This window comes from Gadus macrocephalus, chromosome 1, assembly GCF_031168955.1.
Source record: "Gadus macrocephalus chromosome 1, ASM3116895v1".
Classification (NCBI taxonomy): domain Eukaryota; kingdom Metazoa; phylum Chordata; class Actinopteri; order Gadiformes; family Gadidae; genus Gadus; species Gadus macrocephalus.
In genome coordinates this window covers 13312323-13324393 of record NC_082382.1, presented here as the reverse complement: position 1 = coordinate 13324393, position 12071 = coordinate 13312323, and the positions used below count along the sequence as shown (strand labels likewise).

General features: G+C 44.9%; 1 protein-coding gene across 3 annotated transcripts in view; it reads right to left on the bottom strand.

Annotated features, from left to right (window-relative positions):
• Positions 1 to 12071, bottom strand: part of rerea (arginine-glutamic acid dipeptide (RE) repeats a) — a 126298-nt gene that overhangs the window by 112907 nt on the left and 1320 nt on the right. The window lies entirely within an intron of this gene.

Genomic DNA, 12071 nt, shown 5'->3' with positions numbered 1-12071 from the left:
CATTTTGATCCAAGCCGGTGCTCACGTTTATTGCCATTAGTGCTGCAGTAATTCAAGCAGCGTTACAGAGGCTGCAGAGTTTACCTCAATCCGGAAGGTCAAGAGGAATGCGCCATTGGATGACAATGATTAGCCCCTGGGCTGATTAGGCTATGGACCACCACCTGATATGTGGCGCTAATTTGAATAAGCCCAGAGTATAAATAAGTAGGAAATACTTGAGAGAATGTTCCCTGTTTGAGAAAAAACAATTATGCACCATTCACTCAAGGGAGGGGAGCGAGGGATGCGAGGAAGAGATGGACATATTAATAAAAATGAAACACAAAATGGCTCCTCTAAGAGATGCCGGCACTTTTTCCTCATCAGCGACGCCGATATTTACACATCAACTGGGAAAGAAGAGCAGAGAGAGGGGAAATTAAACACGGCAGGGAAGAATATAGAGAAAGGGGACTGTGTGAGAACGATAGTAAGCATGTAGAAGAGAGAAAGACGGAGCAGAGAACATATTAATGCAGTCCCAAACAGCCAGTCTCCTTATTAAGGAGAGAGAGGGGGGATGAGAGTGATTAGGTTTGTATCAAACGGCTGCTTGTGACACAACGCTTGTCGCTGAGAGCACAAATCACAGGAGAGTCAGGTTTTTTTTCTCTTTTCCATTTGAAAGAACAGGCTCTACCTCCCACCCCCCCACCCCCCCCCCCCCCCACCCCCCCCCCACCCTCCTCCCTCCCTCCCTCCTCCCTCCCTCCCTCGGTGAATCTCCACATCTCTCCTCCTTAGCCTCTCCCTTATTCAATCCCACAGCAGCTCCCTTAAGCAGCCGCCTCCACAGAGTGACAGATGCAGCCACCACCATTGACCTAAATCACTCTTTTCCACCACATTAACCCCCATGGAGTCACACTCACACACACACACACACACACACACACGTAAGCATGCACACAAACACACAAAAAGCACCTTGTGCGTCAAACACAAAGGGCCAACATGGGGAAAAAAACAGAGGTGTAATGGCTCCCACACAACAATCACTACCCCCCGCCTCAGTACCTTGACAACGTAATCATCCTGGAGTCTGAAACCTTAGAGAGCCCGAACAGAGATGGAGGGGAGAAAACGTCAAGGCACAGCAGGACTCGTGAGAGAGAGATCCATGCTGTTTTTGCAGAATGGATAGGTGTTACAATGAAAGAGGACACCATTTTCCTGGTCACAGTGCTTTTTCCCTTTCCCTAAACAACCCCTCCTTCCTTCTGCAGCCAACATTGGAATTAGATCAATGCTATACTGTTAGGGCTGTGTTTATGAAATACAATAATGTTTAATTAATGAAGGACCCAGTGGGAGATTGACAAGCAGCCGGGTAGCATAGGGGCCCTTTGTGGTGGGGAGAGGCTGGGCTATAGGAGGGTTTATTCAGGGTTTGATACGTGTGCTTTATATTGGTCTACTCCAGTGAACCACTGTTGCTCCAGTGCAGTGACTGACTGACTGAAGGACTGTGGCAGTATGATTGGCTGGGACCATTGATTTAATATTGCTTATAGTGCTGAGGAGATATTATTGCAATAATTGTTCCCAGCACTTAATATAAAAAAGAAATTAACAGAGCTATTCCCTCCACCTAAAAGGAATTGGTAATAGTGCTATGAAGATTATAAAAAATATTCATTATTTTTGGCTAGGAGGAAATAATAAGATCAGAAAACCTGATCCTTTTTAGCCTTAAAGAACTCAAACATAATCCTGTTATATGCTACGATAAGAGAGAACATCATGATAGTAATTCGATATATATATAATGTGCAGCAGGTTTACAGTCATTAAATACAACACTTGATAGAGAGGAGTGCACTGTTAAGTCTGCCATTTTTCCCTCTTTCCTTGACAGAAAGACAAGGGATTGAAAAAAAAACATAAAAAGGTAAGGAATGTAACGTGTTGGGATAATCCTAACAACCATTTTGTGCCGTCTCCCATAATTAAACGCCTTGCACTAACCACCTAATGCATACTAATTTGCTAATAAACCACTTCAATAGCTACCAGACTTTGACGCATATGCAAAAGAAAAAAAAGAATGCGTGTGCGCACCGCCAGTGAACATGCACACTCCCACTGCTCTGCAGGGAGGGTGGGTGCTAAAGGTCAGGCCACGGACGTCAAGGAAAAGGTCAAGCATCATTACCACACGGCTAAATAAACAGGCTGCAGCAGCATCGCCAACACCATCAACCACAAGCCCAGCTGGAGAATAGTCCCGCCGTCTGGGACTCAGCCCCGTCCCTCGTCTCTGTCCACCGATCCTTCTAACGCTCACACCCCTGACATGAGGTTTGTCATATCCTGTCGAGATTCCCATCTCACTGCCTTTATTGCTCACTTCCTCCAGAGTCACATACACACACGAGATACAGAGAGAGGGGGAGAGGGGGAGATATAGAGAGAGAGAGGGGGAGATGCAGAGAGAGGGGGAGATTCAAGGAGCGAGAGATACAGGGAGAAAGGCGAGGCTGTTGGAGCATGCTGTAGCGCGCATTAATATTAATTGCGGCACTAGCAGCAAAGTGATAATAGACAAGATGGCCCTGTGAGGGAGCTTGGCTCAGACAGAACCTGCCTTTTGTAAGAAGCACAACTCATCTGTTTTGATAGCGGCATTGAGATGGCTGGATGGGCTCGCATTTTTATCTTCACTGTGTGTGTGTGTGTGTGTGTGTGTGTGTGTGTGTGTGTGTGTGTGTGTGTGTGTGTGTGTGTGTGTGTGTGTGTGTGTGTGTGTGTGTGTGTGTGTGTGTGTGTGTGTGTGTGTGTGTGCAAAACATTACTTTAAGAACAAGAACGGTGTAGCAGCAGGGGCGCATTCAAATAAAAAAAAGCCAACACACTTTAAGCCCTACTGCTTCTCTAGAATATATGACTGCTGTTGGCTTACTCTGCCTCCAGTGCAGTTTCCTGAAGCATTTTCAGATTTTCTATGCTGAGCAATGAGCTTGACTAACAGATGTAAATAGCAGGACAGGCCGGGTGAGGATCCATCTTGGTTGAGTGCAGCAGAGTAAAAATACAAATCACAGGTTGGGAGCCGTTCCACCATTTTACTGCCCCCCACCCCCACCTTAAGCAGACACCCCCACACACACCCCTGGAAAAGCAGCCAGGAGCATCAGGCATCAACACATGGCAGTTATATCTTCCCATTTCCTCTCTACATTTTTCTCCCGCCCTTTGTCAGCCTACGTAGATGAGGCTGACAGCGTTTTTATAAGAGGGGGGGGATATGTAATTATTTTTTATTTAAAAATAGCACTGGTCAATATCTCCCTAGAATCATCAGCCTCCCAATTACCAAGTCATATCAGGTGGTGCTGCAGAGTCTGGCCGCACGCACGCGCACACAAACACACACACACACACACACACATTAGGCTCAGTAAAATATTGCGGCGTATGTTTTCCACAGGACAGCGAGCTTGGAGGTGGAGGCGGTGCTTCCTTTAAGCGCTCTGAGCAGATCGAAGTCCCCAGGGCCTACTGTTCAAACATTATTGTTTCTCATTTCACGAGTCACAAACAATTAAAACACAGCCGTCGATTCCTGCTCCCGCCCTCCTCTTCCTCCCATCGCCCCCATGAGGTTAGCATTTGCGCACACACACACACACACACACACACACACACACACACACACACACACACACACACACACACACACACACACACACACACACACACACACACACACCGCCTCCTCATCTCCTCAGCTAAATTCCCAGAGAAGGTCACACGCATTTCTCACTTTCATCGTCTTTATCGCTCAGCGACAGCCAATACAAGGTTGACAAACCCTGTGTAATGTAAGCAGCTGCCTGAGCTGCTGGGGAGAGCAAGAAAACGAGAGCGAGAGGTTACGAAGGGGGGAAGCAAAGACGAGGTGTCCTTTTAGCTTTTTGGTGGGCTGTCGGCCTCACAGTGGTAGCAGCTGCACAGACAAGACAAGAGAAATAAAAGAGTCAAGCAGAGTTAACAAGTAAGAATACAGCCATAACACTTTCTGCACTGTATCATACACAGACACACCGCTGTTGATTAAATGAAGAGCGGTTAAGGGATCCATCTATCCATCCACTTCTTTCTAGACTATATGTTGATATAGAGGGAGACTGTGCAAAGAGATAAGTAGAAGAATCGACGACGAAAACGTGGGGAAGAGGCGGGAGAGCGAGATGGAGACAAGTGATTGCTCTCCTAGCAGGGTCTTGAAGGGCTGCCATAGGTGTGGGTGAATGTGTTGTCAGCGACAAAGCTGCCTCACGGAGGAGTGAAATTTAAACTCCTGCTGTCAGGGGGGAACACTAGGCTTTCATAACACCCAGCGCCTGCCAGTGTGTTTGCATGAACCAAAGAGTATTATGTGAGCAAAAGAGACACGAAGCCATTGCCATCTTCCATTGGGTGGGGGGATGGTATCTGCAGCAAAGTGTCTGCATTGTGAGGAGCCATAGAGGAGAATCATTCCCAGTCTGGCTTAAACCCCCGACATCAAATGTGTCCACAATGAATTAGCAAAACTCTGAGCAGGATAGGAGATTGATCTGTTGGTTTAGAGTCGACGTGCCTCCCTTTCCCCCTCCAAAAGGATTCTGAACAACCATCCCAAGCAAATCAAGCTCTGAACAGCGTCAGACGGCATCTATCCAGCTCAAATTATTCAAAATATCACACACCCTTAATCAGGCCAACATCGATGGAGAACCCTTGTGCCTGGCTGAGGAGGCGACGAGAGTATTTTTGGATGGTTAGAGTGCAATGAACTCATCTTTTGCTCAAAACCCAGGGCTTGCCCATGAGTAATTGCTACAGTGGAGAGCAGGAGGCAATGGAGGAGGAGAAGTAGGAGGAGGGTTTTCACCTACTGGGGTGGTGTGATGCCCCAACTGGGCTGAGCCACATTGATTCCTACAGAGAGTAAATTTGCCACCTTTAGAGTGGCTGGCATCGGTGTTCACAAAGGAACAGATACAGAGAAAGAAGAGGAGAGGAAGAGAAATGGATCCTCTCCTCCTCCCCCCCGTATCTGGGTCCATCCCTTGGGTCTTGCAGGCTGTTTGGTGTAACAAAGGGGGCTACGACGTGATGGAGAAGCCCTCTATGGCCATATGCAGAGAGCACAAGGGAGGAGGAGTGTACAGGTGAAAAACAAATCCCTCAAAACCATATTCTTCTACCATTGGCCACCACACGGAGGTGAAACTGGACTGTTGCACAACAAAGGAATGAGTCACACTTACTGTGAAACCAACGACATTCTCAGACACGAATGTAATGAAACAAAGAATAGGGTCATTGTAGGTGTTGTAGATAGTATAAAGACAATGAAAAAAAGCAATAACCTGTTATTAACTGGTCGCTGTTATGTTGTTGGTGCATTATAAGAAGGATGGACTAGAATGTATAATTAAAATCAGAAAAAGAGAACTGAGATTCGTTGATTTCTAAAAAGAAACAGGTTATTGTTTTTAAATCTGAAAGTGTAAACATATGTCAAATGTATAAGGAGAAAGACAATACATTTTATGTTCAGTTTTAGCTAAATGTGTTTGTTTGCAAGCTACCTTAAAGGCCTATGGAGGCTAAGTGGTTCAGTTGGAACACAAGCAGTCGGCAGCACATGTAATCAAAAAGCACACTACAATTAACTCCTTTTTCAAAAGACCCTCGGGTTTACTGTTCAGGCACAGGCAAACACATGGGAGTCGGCGCAGCAAGACGTAACCTGACTTTAAACTCCGCGAGACACATCATCAAACAATGCTTGTGCGCTACGAGAGGCTAATGACGACAGTCATTTGCCAAGCTGCTGATTCTAAAAGCGACGCACTTTAAGATGACACGAAAAACAACTTCATTGTCGTCTGTAAGGGGATCTAGGAAATCAATGGTGAGAGCTCTCTCTCTCTCGCTCTCTCGCTCTCTCCTCTCTCCCCCCCCCCCCCCCTCCCTCTTGGTCCGTCTGTCTCCCTCTCCAATAAATCATCACGTTGACCATCTTTGAGCTGGCCAACACACTGTGCACCTCCAGGCTACAACGTTTCTCTTCTTCCTTCCCCGCAATATTCTCACCTCACACTGCGGGGCGGGTGGGGGGGGGGTCACAGGCAAAGCTAAAGAAAGGGAAGGAATAAAGGAGAGAAGGATGGAAAGAGAGGCATTGAAGGCTGATAGGAGTCTTCATTAAGGGGCATAGTGGCCAGCATTGTGGCTGACTAGCCAAGGAGGGTAGTAGCCTAGTAGTCAGGGGTGTGTGCAATGCCAGTTCATTAGGATTTATTATTTTGCTGGTCTCTCTCTTTTTGTCGCTTTGTTTGTGGGAAGGGTGGGTTGAATGCTGGAAGCATGATTGGCTTTCATTTCCCCCATCACAACGCCTTGGCAGTCTCCAACATTTTATTAACGTGAGATCCAGCAGGTTTACGGCTTTGAGGCAAACAGGCAATTTGGAGGCAATTATAATAATTACAAGAAAACTGTGAGCAGGAACACAATGATACTGGATCCCCCACACCCTTTATCAGGAGCAACCACCACGGCCTCCACCCCCGTCCCCTTCACAGATCTCATCTGCATAGCCCTTTTCATGATGGAGTATCATAGAGGCGTTAAAACATACATGCACACGCACGCACCCTGGGTTCAGTTACACTGAACAGTTCAAACTGTTTACAACGGTTCTCCGCCCTGAAGGGCAGAGCAGCACACATAGTGGGGGTGGCATTTAAATTCAGCCCTCCACCCGCAGCATTGGTGTTGTGGCGCATAACAAATCAGGCAAACGACAGTCGCTCTAACTAGAGCTGGATAAACTCCTGGTGCCAATTAATAAAGAAGAACATTCATGAAAATAAATTATCATAGAAAATCGATAAGCTACTCCCACTTTGGGGTGAGGTTGATTCATAATAATAAAAAAAGGTTCACAAAGAAAAGGTTGCGTTCACAATCACAACATGTTCTGTTAAAATGAGGCTGGCTCCGTGTTCTGTGCCTTATATTCAATTGTTCAGGTACACAATAGCTGAAACTGCATTAAAAAAAAAGGAATTTATAAGAACGGAGGTTAGAGCTTAGAAACACGTATTTTTCATTTGAATAAAATCAATAATTGTGTTGACTTGCAGTATATTGCCTTGCCGTCTTCTCATCTCTGTGGCTAATGTGTCTTTCATGAGCCAGGCCCAGTGCTGGTGACATTATAACTACAGCACATCCACAAGTCCCCAAAGGATCAGTGAAAATGGTCGCCGTAAAACACAATTAGTATGGTCCATATGGCTGCTGTGGCGGAGGAGAAGAAGGAGGAGGAGGAGGAGGAAAAGGAGGAGGGCTCCCAAGTGGTCCCTACAGAGTTCCATCCTTTTGTTACCTTAAAGATCAAACTGTTGTCATAATAATAGGACTATTCCTAAACCCTCATATTATGAGCCTTGTGTTTCTGGGCAGGCCAGTTGCCGCGTGAACAGAGCCCCCATATTGTGAAATGGCTGCCGGCCAATAAATTGGCCTTGCCTAGGCTGATAGCGTAATCAATAGCTCCTTCATCATGATTAATGGTCGATATGTGGATAATGGGGGAATTTAATGTGAGGGGAGCGTTACTTCCTCATTTCACTGCACAGCCCTATTGACCGGTTTGAAATGATGTTCTCGACCAATGAAATGCTTGTATTAAAAAAAGGAACGCCGGCAAAGTGTTTGACCTAGGTAAGCCGAGCCAGGAAAGCTAAAGATCTGCTGTGCTTATGGGGCATCTCATTCACTGATAGCTCCATCTTCCCATCCTGACAAGCCCTTTTCTTGCCTGAGAAATGCAGACACCTTTTACTGAGTAGAGGCGAACAACAACAGCTTGAGGCAACAGATTTATTACAAATTGATCCATTAGATAGCACTGCTGTGCTCTGCTCTATCTCTTGCTCTCCATTCCTGCAGCTCTCCATGTCTCTCCTTCTCTGACAGCCTTCCCCTGATGGTAGCGGCAGTGTATCAGAGTGGAAGTGCTACAATGGCAGATCTAAACCCAATCCGCAGACCTCATTTTCTCCGTGCTGGCTGCTGGAACCGGGGTGCCGAGACAACATGTCCATCCTTAAACCCAGTGGATCCAGCCTTTTAGCCCCAGTGCCTGAACTCCAGGCTCGGCTGTCTCAATGAATGTGCTTAACCTGCACCGGCGAGCAAGGACAAACAAACACCCTGCCGCGGACTAGTAATGAACAGACGACAACTGGAAGAGCAGAGCGAGAGATGACAAGAATGCGACAACGCCACAGGGGGTCATTTCCTTCAGGCACCATGAGCCCCCCTTCTCAAAGCACGGCAACATGTTACTGCTAAACCAACAGACAACGGCTCAAAAACGTGGCTCCGCACACGCCAATGCAAATACGCAACATAGGCATACAAACACTCCCACACAAAAACAAAGAGTAGATGCAAATCTTTCATTACACTGCCTAATGAAACAGCCACATTTCTTCCTACCATTTGCTATAATATGCGCATAGTCTACAAGAAGAGTGTGCGGTCTGAGGCATATTTGGTCCAAGAGGAAGAAATGCAACCAAGCAACATTTTGACAAAATAATTAAGTCACCCTCATCACTTAACTGCTTAAGATAGCTGCTGATCATTCTGACTGATACAGATATTATTGAACTTAATTGCTGTGTGAGAAACAGAGCGAAGGGTTTACAAATCATTATCTTTTTGTCTAGCAGAGCTGGAATATAAAGCCTAGCCTGCAGCTAGTCTATTATTAGCCCGGCTAATGAGTAAAAACATGGCTGGCACCGTCATGTTCCGTGAGGCCAATAAGTCAATTGAAGGTTCACTTGGGCTGCCTCCTCTAATGGCTCCCGCCGATTCAAGGAAAGGTAAAATGTATGTCTCTCCCAGAGGTTGATATATTTCTAAAGGAGTGAATGGCTGGCTCATCGTTTAGCCTATTTAAGAGTAAGCATCTGCAAAGGGGAATTGTGCTGCCAATTTCCACAGAGTTCAACACTTGGACACTTCCTTGTGCTACTCTTCACCCCTGCTTCTCCTGCTGTACATGAAAATGAAAAATGTAGGTATGTATTGATTCACCAATTGGCCGAATGTACAAGCACATGTTGAATATTATCTTTGGATGGCTGAATTTAAATGTATCAAGTAAGTATACTTAATTGGTTTTCCATCAAACGTTTTATTCAAAATTAAAACTCTTACTATTGTGGTAACTGAAAATTATATTTATTATTCAAAGAATGCTTATTAGTATACGGTATGAGCAAGTAACCAAAGGTGAGTAAAGAAAGGGTATTCAAAATAGAATGGATATTAGTGTATAGACTGCATTGAACGCATAGATTTTCCAATCGGGTGGCTGGCAATGAATCGGTCTCAGAGCAAATGTATCGAGATGCGTATCAAATCATGCTTGAACGGAGGTGCCGGTCCATAATAAAATGTGCAGGATGATAAAACCTATATTGGCTCACTTGTTTTAGTATGGACTAAATGTTTGTGCGTACCTTTAGAAAAGGACTAAAGATGGTGTGTGTGTGGGAAGGCGACAGAGAGAGCGAGAGACTGCACCACTAGCACCATGCCGTGTCATTACATGAGGCAATCTCTTACCTAATCAGTAGTGACACACACAGCGGCAGAGGGTCCTCTGTGACCCCCCCCCCTCACTCACTCCTCCTCACTCCTCAGGGGCTGGCCAGTTGATCCTTCACCAATTTCCCTTTCCTCTTCTAGTGAGAAGGCAGGGAGACGGGTTTGTTTCTCATCTTGGTTTTAGATAGATACGTGTGATTCTTCTGTTTTCCCAAATAAGTATCAATGTTACTACACTGCATGTTACAGCTTGGATTTGTGCTTAAACATTGTGCTTGTGAGCAACATTATGTGTGAGCCAACCTCATGAACGGACCAAAAACAGAAGTACGCACAGTGGCAAAACACAATGGCAACAACAACAAAGATGCAACCGATTCATTGCTATTTTAATCATTTCTAAACGTTCTACAAAATGTATTCACAGCCTCTAATTACAGTTTCCACAGAGTACATTGACCAATCACCTACATCCTATAGCTCATAGAAGCCAGTGGCAACCATGCACACATACAAAGCAACAGCGGAGATAATTATGCACATGCAACCACGTTTTTTCCAACCTAATGTATAAATCATAGAATCCAATATATTGTAGGGTCTGGAAGTTCCAGAAAGAGATTGTGAAAATGTGTCTTAGATCTGGAGACAGAAACCCAGTCCAGGCAGGACGCAAACAAAACAAGGCTTCACCCGGGCCCGAGCACTAGCGGAAAACTGATTTCATCACATCGGGTACATCAAAAACCAGCAGCTGTATAGGGCAAGACAGCACGCAATTGTTAACACAAATAGCATTTGGCGAATGTGATCTCCTCTCATCCCCACGATTGTGGGGATGCAGAGCTGGGGCCTGTATCAAACAAAGATGAGGAATGTTGTAGCACTCTTGCCTCTTCTGTTATGAGAGGTGAAGGGAGGCTGTCAGTGAATACAAAAAAAAACACATCCAGCGTCTTGCCCCTGCCTTGCTTTGGGATGAGGAGATGGCAGGCGAGGAGAAAAAGGAAACACAGTGAGCCCCATCATTTCTGCCAGTGTGCCCTGCGTGTGTCAGTCCAATATCTTAAAACAACACATGCAAGGCTCTGCCACAGCCAATTACCCAGCTCTTGGCATGGGAAATGAAAAAACATCTTGGAGAACAATGAAGAGAACTTGGCTGAATGAGCGTGCGTCAGTAAGTGCTGACAGATTGTTATTTTTAATGAATATACAACACTTGAATGGCCCATCAAGAGGTCCTCCCCTGAACATTGCTCCTTTGTTCACAGCATTAATTCCCTATGTAACCACCAAATACCCTCCAATGCAATGGCTATTAGACACTTGAAAAGGTAAAAGGTCCATATCGGTACAATGCTCAATATTATCAGCAACAGCGATAGAAAATGACAAAAAACAATAGAACCACTCACCAAAAAATCTTCTTTTTAAAACAAGTAAAGTGGATGTTTTTCTGTCTGGTTTCATCGAGTCACACTGGGACTCGTAACGGCAATCGCGTATTGTCATTTTAATATTTTCGACCTTATTCTCAAAGTGTTCTTCTGACTTAATTCTTGAAATTGAATCTCGTAATTCGAGATCAAACACATAACACACAAGCATTTTCCCGTTTTTGGTGCGGCCCTAAAACTCTTCAATAAATATGCGATATAAACAATGCAAGAAAAATGGAAATGTCATCTTGAAACTCGCTATACTCCTATTTCAGTAAAAGGAGTAGTATTAAGACTATGCCTGGTGCGTGTATGAAGACACAATCCTTTAATAGCATGTGTGCTGAATCCAAGATCCATGATCTGGAGGAAGAACAGCCATATGCCATTGAGGCCAAGGGTACAAACAGAAAACTCCCCTAGCAGCTCAACGATACAAGAGAGGGCTAGAGCACAGGAAACATGCAGCCTCATACTGCGAGCCCTGCCTGTAACCGTTTTTTTTACCTTACCACACAAAATTCACAGCGCCACGATCCCTTCAAAGACACTAAGGACAAATAGCATGGTTATTTATTACTCGCCATCGCTAACATTTTCTTAATAATGCACCAAGGCTACACAGCTAGATCCAGGTATTTCAGGTATTCCAGGTATTATTTTTTGCATATTCTTACATCCCAAACAAACCAATAAATATCCTGGCCAACTCTGCATTCTGACAACAAACAGACAGGTAGCTTAAATGTAACGTAGTTGTATGTTTGCAGATGCACTATGCTAAAGCATGGCAGCCTTTATAATATAAAAGGCATCTGGATAAAGCTCAACTAAATCACAGTCAATGATAAGCAATTGCTAAGAAAGATTACTAAAAGAAAATACAAAATGAAGCAATAGCATTTGCAAAAGCAGTATGATTCTGCAAAGAGCCTTTCAAAATGACCTTTGTAGTAA